This window comes from Mus caroli, unplaced genomic scaffold, assembly GCF_978045245.1.
Source record: "Mus caroli unplaced genomic scaffold, Mus_caroli_1 scaffold_6, whole genome shotgun sequence".
Taxonomy (NCBI): domain Eukaryota; kingdom Metazoa; phylum Chordata; class Mammalia; order Rodentia; family Muridae; genus Mus; species Mus caroli.
In genome coordinates this window covers 86,405,001-86,418,172 of record NW_028227261.1, presented here as the reverse complement: position 1 = coordinate 86,418,172, position 13,172 = coordinate 86,405,001, and positions in this window count along the sequence as shown.

The window sequence follows — 13,172 nt, the reverse complement described above, 5'->3', positions numbered from 1 at the left end:
TACAAGAGAGCATTTAAACTTGACTTTAAAATATATGCAAAGTAGATTACAGTAATTCTTGCACAACTCTACAAATTCACTAGATATTATTGATTTGTACCTTTAAATGTTAAAAAAAAAGTAAAACCATTAAAGTGTATTGCATGTAAATTATACCTCAGTAGAGCCATTAAAAACAATAGGATGGAGAAAAGAAAGACAGTGACACTTCAATTGCTAGGAGTTTGAATATCTTATACACAAGCACATATAATCCCAAGGTACAAGCCTGTAAGATTTGCAAAGATCAATGAGCCTGGAGGTAAGAGTTGTAATATTAGATTCCAACAACACAGGAATGAAAAGTACAAAGCTTTTGTTGTTGTTATTGTTGTTGTTTAAGATAAAATCTACAGTTTAAAGATAGCAAATTGCTAAGAATGCATAGGTGCTTGCTGCCAATCCTGATTTCCTGAGTTTAATACCTGGCACTTACATTATGAGAAGAATGAACAGACTCCAATAAACTGTTCTCTGGCCTGCACATGCACACTAGAACACAGGTGTGGCCACATACTCACATGTGCTTGTTTGCATAATAATAGCAGCAGACTGAAACAGATACACTCCTACATGCAAACATTAGACAGAGGTCAAGGAGACTTATGGATGAGTCGAGGGGGAAAGGATTAGAGGCCCTAAGGGGATAGATACCCCATAGGAAGACCAACAGAATCAACTACCCTAGAGTCCTGGAAGCTCTCAGAGGCTGAGCCAACAACCAAAAAAACGTAACATGGGATGGAATGAGGTTCCTGACACATACAAAGCAGACATGCAGTTCAGTCTCCATGGCTGCCTTGTCTGGTCTCAGTGGCAAAGGATGTACCTAATCTGACAAAAACTTGATGCATCTAAGTGGGGAGATACCCAAGCAGGTCCACCCTCTCAGAAGAGAAGGGAAGGGGGAAGGGGGAAGGGGGAAGGGGGAAGGGGGAAGGGGGAAGGGGGAAGGGGGAAGGGGGAAGGGGGAAGGGGGAAGGGGGAAGGGGGAAGGGGGAAGGGGGAAGGGGGAAGGGGGAAGGGGGAAGGGGGAAGGGGGAAGGGGGAAGGGGGAAGAGGAGGGACTCTGTGAGGGAAGGACTGGGAGGAGTAGCAGTGTTTGAGATTTGAATGAATGAATGGATGAATTATTAATTAATAATTTGATTAATTAAAAATAAGAATAATTTATTTTAAAAATAAAAAAGTACAAATGAAAATTTTCACTCGGTAGTTTAAATATCTCAAAATGTAACAATGTGTAACTATAATTTATCATTCTGTATTATCAGTCTTGAGAAAATTAACTCATGTGAAATGAAGGGACTTTATTTTATAAAATTTTTCTAAACAATGACATCTAACACATCTTAAAAAGGCATTACTTACAAGCACACGTGCTGCACAGCATGAATTCTTTTTTTTAATATATTTTATTACATATTTTCCTCAATTACATTTCCAATGCTATCCCAAAAGTCCCCCATACCCTCCCCCCCCTCCCCCATTTTCCTACCCACCCATTCCCTTTTTTTTTTTTTTTGGCCCTGGCATTCCCCTGTACTGGAGCATATAAAGTTTGTGTGTCCAATGGGCCTCTCTTTCAAGTGATGGCCGACTAGGCCATCTTTTGATACATATGGAGCTAGAGTCAAGAGCTCCGGGGTACTGGTTAGTTCATAATGTTGTACCACCTATAGGGTTGCAGGTCCCTTTAGCTCCTTGGGTACTTTCTCCAGCTCCTCCATTGGGAGCCCTGTGATCCATCCACTAGCTGACTGTGACCATCCACTTATGTGTTTGCTAGGCCCCGGCATAGTCTCACAAGAGACAGCTATATCAGGGTCCTTTCAGCAAAATCTTGCTAGTGTATGCAATGGTGTCAGCATTTGGAAGCTGATTATGGGATAGATCCCTGGGTATGGCAGTCTCTAGATGGTCCATCCTTTCATCACAGCTCCAATCTTTGTTTCTGTAACTCCTTCCATGGATGTTTTGTTCCCATTTCTGAGAAGGGGTACAGTGACCCCACTTTGGTCTTCATTCTTCTTGAGTTTCATGCGCTTAGCAGATTGTATTATATATCTTGGGTATCCTAAGTTTTGGGCTTATATCCACTTATCAGTGAGTACATATTGTGTGAGTTCCTTTGTGATTGTGTTACCTCACTCACGATGATGCCCTCCATGTCCATCCATTTGCCTAGGAATTTCATAAATTCATTCCTTTTAATAGCTGAGTAGTACTCCATTGTGTAAATGTACCACATTTTCTGTATCCATTCCTCTGTTGAGGGGCATCTGGGTTCTTTCCAGCTTCTGGCTATTATAAATAAGGCTGCTATGAACATAGTGGAGCATGTGTCCTTCTTACCGGTTGGAACATCTTCTGGATATATGCCCAGGAGAGGTATTGCTGGATCCTCTGGTAGTTCTATGTCCAATTTTCTAAGGAGAAACTGATTTCCAGAGTGGTTGTACAAGCTTGCAATCCCACCAACAATTGAGGAGTGTTCCTCTTTCTCTACATCCTCGCCAGCATCTGCTGTCACCTGAATTTTTTATCTTAGCCATTCTGACTGGTGTGAGGTGGAATCTCAGGGTTGTCTTGATTTGCATGAATTCTTTAGGCACTAATGCCTATATCAACTTTCTGCAATGTACAGATTAAAAACTTGAAGCTTTGTAGTCATCTAGTGTTTCTGTGTTTCTTATACTGAATTAACTGCCGTCATGTAACTTCTAGGTATCCATAAGTAGCTAGTATGCTGATGAATGAATGTGGTGGTGATACAAAAACTGCATCTTCTAAAGTTGCAATCCTCAAGAAAGTCACCCAGGCAGGTGGTCTTGGAGTATATAAGAAATAAGTTTGAGTGAGTCAAACTTAGAACAAACCAATAGGCAGTACTTTCCCGTGGTCTTTGCTGAAGTTCCTGCCTCTAGATTCCTGCTCGACTCCATGCCCTGATTTTACTCAGTGATGAATGGACTGTGACCTGAAAGCTTATAAGATGTAGTAAAACCATTCATCCCTGAGCTGCTGTTGGTCATGGTCTTTATAATAGAGATATAAAGCAAAGTCAGACAATGCCTGGTCCTAAAATTGTGATACTTTAAGAGGTTGTGAGGACTTTTGGAAGTGGTATTAGGTTGGAGAAAGTAGTTCATTATAGGTGAGTGTATTATATTGCTGGTGTATTATATGTGGCCCTTCCTTTCCAAGCTGGGGTATAAAAGCTCTTCCACCATACTCTGCTGCTTCCGTGATCTTCTCCCCAAGTCCAATCACCCATGAGCTGAATCATCTGAAACACTGAGCCAGAGCAAAGCCCGCCTGCCTGAAGGAGTTCATGCTCAGTCTTTGGCCCATTGTGATGAAGTTCAGTATGTAAGAATTTTTGAAAGCTATGGGTGTTAAGGGAGATCATCGCCAAATCTATTTGAATTATATTTTCTTGTGTTCATCAGGCTTAAGTTCTGGGTTTATCAGGATGAAGAAGATGATCTTAATCTTGGTTGCACATTCTGTCATTAACCTTAGGTGAGTCAGAAAAATTCTTTGTTTTGGTTCCTTCACGTGTGAAATGTGGAAAGCCCAGTAGGTACCCAGGACAGAATCTTCTGTAAGCTCTTATGTTGTAAGCTGTACATTGGGATCTCCCTTGTCATGTTGAGTGATGTGGATTTCAATTTAAAACAATTTAGTTAAATGCTTATTGTTGACTATGTACATGAAATACCCTGAGGAGTCTACAACTCTAGACCTATTACTGTGTCCTGTTCGTCATTTTATTGGAGTTATTCTCCTGAAGCTGGGGAATGGGTGGTAGAGTGCTGTGTTGATTCTGTGGGAGACAAACTGACTAAAGAATTATTGGCAGGCAAGATGCAGACACAGTTTTGCAGTGAAGGCAATGTGGCTCTAAATAGATAGCCAGGGGACTTTTTTTCTAATATTAAACTATTGATTTTTCATAAACTAAAAGCATAAAGGCCAGTAAAAAACAATTGAATCCCAGAGCTGGATTAAAAAAATATTAGACAGTCCTTTGTCGGCCACTTTCATGAAGTGACTTCCTTTTAGAGCAATGATAAACCACCTTCATTTCTAGGACAGAGAGAGAGAGAGAGAGAGAGAGAGAGAGAGAGAGAGAGAGAGAGAGAGAGAGAGAGAGAGAGAGAGAGAAGAATACAGGGCAGGAAGAATACTGTCCAGTGTCAAATTGGAAGAGAAGATGGAAATGTAAGTTCTAGCCTGGTAGCTACTGAGAACATTGCTTGTCACCTTTTCCAGAGATGAACAGGTAGGTACTGATGCTCTCTCCGCTTGATCACTCTCTGTCTTCCTTACGTGGAGACAGAACAAACTGGGGATCTGACAGGTTTCTGGGAGGCAGATGAGAACATCCGGGAGGCTTAGCAAATCTGTAATGATGATTTAATGTTGTTGTATGTAGTTTTACAAACATGCTTTTCCTGGACCATGGCTATGCTGTCAGCCCACTTCTGGCTCCGTTTTGTTCCTCTCGACACAGCTCCTCTTTCCTACCCACCTTTGCACCAGAAGTCTACCACTCCTCCAGCTCACTCCTGAGAACATGGTAGGGAGGGGTCGCGTTGCCAGCCCCACCTGAGACCCTTGAATCCAAGGACAAAGGACACACACTCAGCTTGTCATTTTACAGCTTGCCTTTCAATGGCACAATTGCTAAACGTAGATACCTCATGCCTGAAAATGTGTGCCCTTACCAAACCCCCATCCCCATTCTCTCCTTCCACCCCAAACTCAATAGCTGTTCTAATCAGCCCCTGCCAAACATCTCTGGCAACCCACCCAAAGCAGAGCCACAGGCCCTGGCTACCCCAAGGTCTTATATGATTACTGCTTTCTACTTGTTCCCAAAATAAGGGGCAGAAAAAAAAAGCTGCTCTCTCCCTGAATCTCTTTTTCCTCATGGGAACCAGAAGTCCCATCTATACTTTCTCCGTAGCAATTTGCTCCTGGCCTTCTTTATTAACAAATCAAGAACCAATTAGAGAACTAGACCTTAGTATCAGCACCTCTCCTTACAGACTGTATTAATAATTTTTGCTTCATCTAGACACTAATTTGGTCCAAGCAATATTCCTACAGCTCTGGTTTTCAGCCAAAAGTAGACCTGGAGGGTAAGGAATGAGAAACATGGAAAGTAAACATCTAGGCCTTGGGAGAGTCTTGTAAGATTTCCTGAATTACATGTTTAATCCTTTCAGAATAAAATCTGCTCTTTTCCCTTAGGTGGACTAAGCATGGACAGAGCACTGAAGAAGAAGGCATGGCCTATGGTACCATAGTGATATCACCCCCTTCCATGTCAATGGACTAATACTTAACAAAACTTCCTGAGTGTAATGATAGTATACCACACATATTAGTTTATGAAAGTCTGCCTGGAGGAGGAAAGAACCTGGAATATACCTTAACGATTCATGTTAAGGCTCTTTTCTGCGAAAAAGTCTGACATTATTTCAAGGCCAAGTATGATCTTCTATAACTTCCTGTAGTTACTACATAATAATGGTGCCATGTGACAAATGGTCACAGAGTGATGCTCAGGACCCACTGATATTCTTCCTGGAACCTATAAATGAGGTATGTCCTGGAGGTCATGCTGCACCTTTCCAAGATATTGTCTCTCATCAAGTCCTGTGTTAAAAGCCAATCACTCAGGGACACTCATAGTTCAGGGGCCACCTGTCATGTCAAATGCCATGATTTGAAGACAAGATTAATTTACTTTCAACTTTCTAGGAAGAAGAGTATTGCCTCTTGGGGAAGTAGTATTTTGGGAAGTAAAACATCTAGGCATATTCTGTTTCTTGTGGCCCTGGACTACCTCACATCTTCATACTTTGCAGTGACATGACTGTTTCCTTTCATACATGATGGCAATAATGCCCATATCCACACACATCAAGTAAGACACCTAGACTCTAAGTCATGAGAAAACACTGAAATCAGAACCTATTAAAAGCTTTTCTTCTGTATTATACCTCTCCATGAACTCCCTCCTTCTGACATACATTTTCTGTACTCTAAAATGTCATTTAATGATCTGAGCCTTCTCCTTTGAGGAGAGCTCTTCATAGACTTTGTAACAGCAAGCATTCAAGAAGCAATTGGGGCACTTAGCCTGGATGGTCAAGTGCAATTGTCCATACTATTATTTTGTTTGAATATATAAATAAATAACAGTAGGAAAGCACAGATGACAAACGAGATAAAGAGGGTAGTCACCAAAATGTGAGAATTCAAGAACAAAATTACTTATGAATTTTGTGAAGTTGGTTTAGAACATAGACTTTATTCACCTCATGAAGAGGCATATTCTTGCTAATATTTATGAAGTAGGTTCATTTCTAACTAACATATGTGGGGACAGAAGGTTCGATATAGAAAGATCTCAGGTAGCTACTGGTCAGGCCAGAGCAATAGGATGGGAGGCATATTGAATTTTTCTAGACTTTCTCCTGTATCCTGCCTCTAAGCATTAGGCATTTGGTCTACAAAGTAAGTAGCTGTTAAGGAAATGAAAGGAGAACCTATCACACATAAATTATTATTACAGTGAGTTCTGTCTTTTAAACTCCTTAAAAATACTCTTTAAAATGTTGTTCCTGTTATAGAAAGGCATTGGATTTGTCTAGGTACTTACAACTTGGAGTGCCAAAACTGAGATTCTGGTATATGCAGTAAAATATTTAGAGAAATGAGATTGTTTACTCATAAAATATATATACATTTCCCAAGGCTTCTGAGATCAACAGGCATTTCCCTTCCCAAAGACAGAGGCTTTCTTTTTTCTTTTTTCTTTTTCTTTTTCTTTTTCTTTTCTTTTCTTTTCTTTTCTTTTCTTTTCTTTTCTTTTCTTTTCTTTTCTTATTTATTTATTTATTTATTTATTTATTTATTTATTTATTTATTTACAATTATCATCAATGTATATGGAGGCTCCTTCGCACAGGATCATCTCAATAATATTATTTAGAAAGGAAAAGATTTTATCATATAATCTGGAAATAGTGATACTTTGACTTCTACCTTTCCATTTTGTATCCATTTGACCTCCTTTTGTCATCTAATTGCTCTAGATAGAACTTCAAGAACTATATTGAATAAATAGGGAGAGAGAGGGCAGCCTTGTATAGTTCCTGATTTTAGTGGGATTGCTTCAATCTTCTCTCTATTTAGTTTGGTGTTGGCTACTGGTTTGCTGCATATTGGTTTTACTAAGTTTAGGTATGGGCCTTGAATTTCTGATCTTTACAATAGTTTTAGAATGAGGGAGTGTTGAATTTTGTTAAATGCTTTTCAGCATCTAATGAGATGATCATGTGGTTTTTTTTTTCCCCCTTTGAGTTTGTTTTTATAGTGGATTACATTGATGGTTTTCTTTACATTGAACCATCCCTGCATCCCTGGGATGAAGCGTACTTGATCATGATGGCTGATTCCTTTGGTGTATTCTTGGATTTGGTTTGCAAGAATTTAATTATTTTTACATCAAGATTCATAAGGGGAATTGGTCTAAAGTTCTCTTTCTTTGTTGGGTCTTTGTGTGGTTTACCTATAAGCATGATTGTGGCTTCATGGAGCTAATTAGGTAGTGTTCTTCTGTTTCTATTTTGTGAAGTAGTTTGAAGGGTATTGGTAGTAGATATTATCTGAAGGTCTGATAGTATTCTGCGCTAAACCTATCTGGTCCTGGCCTGGTTTTGGTTGGTAGACATTTAATGACTGTTTTTATTTCTTTATGGATTATGGGACACTTTAGATGTAACTTTGGTATTTGTCTAGAGAATTGTCCATTTCATCAAGATTTTCCAGTTTTGTTGAGTATAGGCTTTTGGACTAGGATCTGATGACTTTTTGAATTTCCTCAGTTTCTGTTGCTATATCTCCCTTTTCATTTTTGATTTTGTTAATTTGGATACTGTCTCTGTGCCCTATTGTTAGTCTGGTTAAGGGTTTATTTATTTGTTGATTTTTCTCAAAGAACCAGCTCCTGGTTTTGTTGATTCATTGTATAGTACTTTTTGTTTCTAATTGGTTGATTTCAGACCTGAGTTTGATTATTTCTTGCCATCTACTTCTCTTGGATATATTTGCTTCATCTTGTTCTAGAGCTTTCAGGTATGCTGTTAAGCTGCTATTTCCTTTTGGAGGCACTCAGAGCTATGAGTTTCCTCTTAGCACTGCTTTAAAAGTACCCCAGAAGTTTGGATATGTTGTGCCTTCATTTTTATTAAATTCTAAAAGGACTTTAATTTCTTTCTTTGTTTCTTCCTTGACCAAGTTATCATTGAGTAGAGCATTATTCTGCTTCCATGTATATGTGGGCCCCATGGTGATCTGATAGGATGCATTGGATTATTTCAATCTTCTTGTATCTGTTGAGGCCTGTTTTGTGACTAATAATATGGTCAGTTTTGGAGAAGGCACCATGAGGTGTTGAGAAGAGGGCATATTTTTTAGTTATTTTTATTCTTTTCTTTCTAGATGGAGAGAAACTTGAAGCAATCCCACTAAAGTGAGATGCGAGACAGGGCTGCCATTTCTCTTCCTATTTATTTAGTATAGTACTTGAAGTTATAGATAACAAAAGAAGGTCAAAGGGAAACAAACTGGAAAGAAAGATAATATAATAGCATACTTATATGACCCCAAAAACTCCACCAGAGAATTCCTAAACCTGATAAAAAAAAAAAAAAAAACAAACCAAACCAAACCAAAAAACAATACAAAAAAAAAAAAAAACTTCAGCAAAGTGGCTGGATATAATATTAACTCAAACAAATCAGTAGCCTTCCTATACTCAAAGGATGAACATGCTGAGAAAGCAATTAGGGAAATGACACCCTTCACAATAGTGACAAACAATATAAAATATCTTGGTGTGACTCTAACCAAACAAGTGAACGGTCTGTACAACAAGAACTTCAAGTCTCTGAAGAAAGAAATTGAAGAAAACTTCAGAAGATGGAAAGATCTGCCATGCTCATGAATTGGCAGGATTAATATAGTAAAAATGGCCATCTTGCCTAAAGCAATCTGCAAATTCAGTGCAATCCCCATCATATTTCCTACTCAATTCTTCATAGAGTTAGAGCAATTCTCAAATTCATTTGGAATAACAAAAAACTCAGGATAGCAAAAACTATTCTCAACAATAAAACAATTTCTGGGGGAATCAACACCTCTCACCTCAAGCTGTACTATAGAGCAATAGTGATAAAAAACTGCTTGGTATTGGTATAGTGACAGGCAGGATGATCAATGGAATAGAACTAAAGATCCAAAAATGAACCCACACAGATATGCTCACTTAATCTTTGACAAAGTAGTTAAAAGCATCCAGTGGAAAAAAGACAGTATTTTCAACAAGTAGTGCTTGTTCAGCTGGTGGTCAACAAGTAGAAGAATGCAAATTGATCTATTCTTATCTCCCTGTATAGGTCCAAGTGGATCAAGGACATACACATAAAACCAGATACACTGAATCTAATAGAAGAGAAAGTGGGAAAAGCCTCAAACACATGGGCACAGGGGAAATTTTCCTGAAAAGAACACGAATTGCTTATGCTGTAAAAGCAACAATAGACAAATGAGACTTCATAAAGTTACAAATCTTCTGTAAGGCAAAGGACACTGTCAAAAAGACAACGATTTTTACCAACCCTACATCCGATAAAGGGCTAATATCCAAAATATACAAAGAGCTCAAGAAGTTAGACTCCAGATAACCAAATAACCCTATTTAAAAATGAGGTGCAAAGAATTCACAACTGAGGAATATTGAATGGCCAAGAGACACCTAAAGAAATGTTCTAATGTACCCCTGGGACTAAACCACCAATCAAATAAAACACATGGTGGAACTTATGTCTCTAGCTACATATGTAGCAGAGGATGGCCTAGTTGGTCATCAATGAGAGGAGAGGCCCTTAGTCTTTTGAAGATTCTAAGGCCCAGTAAAGGGGAATGCCAGGACCAGAAGGCAGAATGAGTGGGTTGGGGAGCAGGGCAAGGGGGGAGGGGATAGGGAAGTTTGGAGAGGAAACCTAGGAAAGGGGATAACATTTGAATTGTAAATTTTTTTAAAATCTAATAAAATTTTTCAAAAAAAATAAATAAAAATATAAGATACCATTTAAAAAAAAAGAAAAGAAAAGAAATGTTCAAGATCCTTAGTCATCAGGGAAATACAAATTAAAATGACCCTGAGATTCCACCTTACACCAGTCAGAATCGCTAAAAGAAAAACTCAGGTGACAGCAGATGCTAGTGAGGAAGTGGAAAGAAATGGAACACTACTCCATTGTTGGTGGGATTGCAAGCTGGTACAAACATCCTGGAAATCAGTCTGGCAGTTCCTCAGAAAACTGAACACAGTACTACCTGAGTACTCAATTATATCACTCCTGGGCATATACCCAAAAGATGCTCCAACATATAACAAAGACACATGCTCCACCTTTTTCATTGCAGCCTTATTTGCAATAGACAGAAATTGGAAAGAACCTATATGCCACTCAAAAGAGGAATGAATACAGAAAATATGGTACATTTATGCAATGGAGTATTACTCAGCTATTAAAAGCAATGTCTTTATGAAATTCCCAGGCAAATGGGTGAAACTATAAAATACAAACCTGAGTGAGGTAACTCAGTAACAAAAGAACACACATTATATATCCTCACTGGTAAATGGATATCAGGGGGGAGAAAAAGCTCAGAATATCCACAATGCAACTCACAGACTATATGAAGCTCAAGAAGGAGGAATACCAAAGTGTGAATGCTTCAGTCCTACTTAGAATGGGGAACAAAATAATCCTGGTAGATAGATGGGGGAAGGGAATTGGAAAGAAGAAAGGAGGGGAAGGGAAAAAAAAGGGGTAGGATCAGGTGTGGGAAGAGACAAGGGAGATGTAGAGAGGGATAAGAAATTGAACAGAAGTATGTAGCAATGGGGGATTGGGGAACTGGTGTTAGCCACCAGAAAGTCCCAGATGGCAGGAAAGCAAGAGGCTCCCAGGACCCAACAGGGAGGACATTAGCTGAAATACCTAACAAAGGGGAGGGGAAAAAAAGCCTGGAAAGACTGTATCCAGAGGTTAGGCAAGGCCTCCATTTGGAGGATGGGGCTACCCACTCATCTCCAAATTTTTAACCCAGAATTGCTCCTGTCTAAAGAAAATATAGAGGCAAAGCTGAAGCTGAAGGAAAGGTCATCCAGAGACTGCCCCACCTGGGCATCCATCCCAGGTACAGATAACAAAACCAGAGACTATTGCTGATGCCAAGAAGTGCTTGCTGACAGGATCCTGGTATAGCTGTTCTCAGAGAGGCTCTGGCAGAGCCTACAAATACAGATGCTGATGCTTGCAGCCAATAATTGGACTGAGCACTGGGACCACAATGGAGGAGTTAAGGAAAGAAGTGAAAGAGCTAAAGGGGTATGCAACCACATAGGGAGAACAACAATATCAACCAATCAGACCTCCCAGATCTCCCAGGGAGTAAGCCACTAGCCAAAGAGTACACATGGAGGGACCCATGGCTCCAGCTGCACGTGTAGCTGAGGATTCCCTTATCTGGCATCAATGGGAGGAGAAACCCTTGATCCTGTGAAGGCTCGATGCCCCAATATAAGGAAATGCCAGAGTAGGGGAGCACCTTCATATAAGCAGGAGGAGGGGATGGGAAAAAGTGTTTATTGAGGGGAAATAAAGCATGGACCATCTAGAGACTGCCATATCCGGGGATCCATCCCATAATCAGCTTCCAATCACTGACACCATTGCATACACTAGCAAGATTTTGCTGAAAGGACCCAGATATAGCTGTCTCTTGTGAGACTATGCCGGGGACTAGCAAACACAGAAGTGAATGCTCACAGTCAGCTATTGGATGGATCACAGGGCTCCCAATGGAGGAGCTAGAGAAAATACCCAAGGAGCTAAAGGGATCTGCAACCCTATAGGTGGAACAACATACCCCGGAACTCTTGACTCTAGCTGCATATGTATCAAAAGATGGCCTAGTCGGCCATCACTGGAAAGAGAGGTCCATTGGACTTGCAAACTTTATATGACCCAGTACAGGGGAACGCCAGGGCCAAAAAGTGGGAGTTGATGGATACGGGAGTGGGGGGGAGGGTATGGGGGACTTTTGGGATAGCATTGGAAATGTAAATGAGGAAAATACCTAATAAAAATATTAAAAAAAAGAAAAGGGGATAATATTTGAAATGTAAAGAAATAAAATATCCAAAAAAATAAATATTAAATTATCAAGAAAAAAAAAGGGAAAAGATGCTGAAGGCAAGTTAAAGGCATATGAATTAGTTCTTGAGAGATTTTGTACATAATAACAAGCCTTTCTGGTTCACAATCAATTTTTTTTTCTCTTTGTAAGTGTGATATAGTTAATGTCTTTGTTTTTATACATGTATATGTGACATGTGTTTATCTGTCCATGTGTATTAGTGTGCATACTGGAGCATGCATGTAGAGAAAAGAGGACAATCTGATATTAGTCCTTGCCATTCACCTTGAGACATGGTCCTTTTGCAGTTCTCTGCCACATACCTGAGTAGGTAGCCTGTGAGATTCCAGGGATTGCCCTGTCTCCTCTCTCTTCTTCCCTGTACAAGCACTGGAAGTTTAGATATCTGATAGGTTCCCTGGTCTTACACAGGTTCTACTGTTAAAACTCAAGGCTTCATATTTGTGCAACAGTCACCTTTACTGCTCAGCCATATCCACAAACCTAAGCATGATTTGTTTAAATATTATTTACATGCAATCAAATTTTCCTTTTTAGATATACAATTTGCTGGGCTTTTATAAAGAAAAAGTGATATAAAAAAATCACTGATTGACTTAAGGTATAATATTTTCATAATTCACAGAGGGTCTGTGAGACACATCTTAATTCAGTCCCTGTCCATTTTCCCTGGTGCCAGGCAACCATTGATCTCACTACTGTTCCCATAGTTTCTTATTTTGCAGGATGTTATATAAACAGGATCTTACAGTATGTAGCTTTTTGTATCTAACTTGTTTTCACTTAGCATAATGCTTTGAGGTTCATTCATGTTGCTG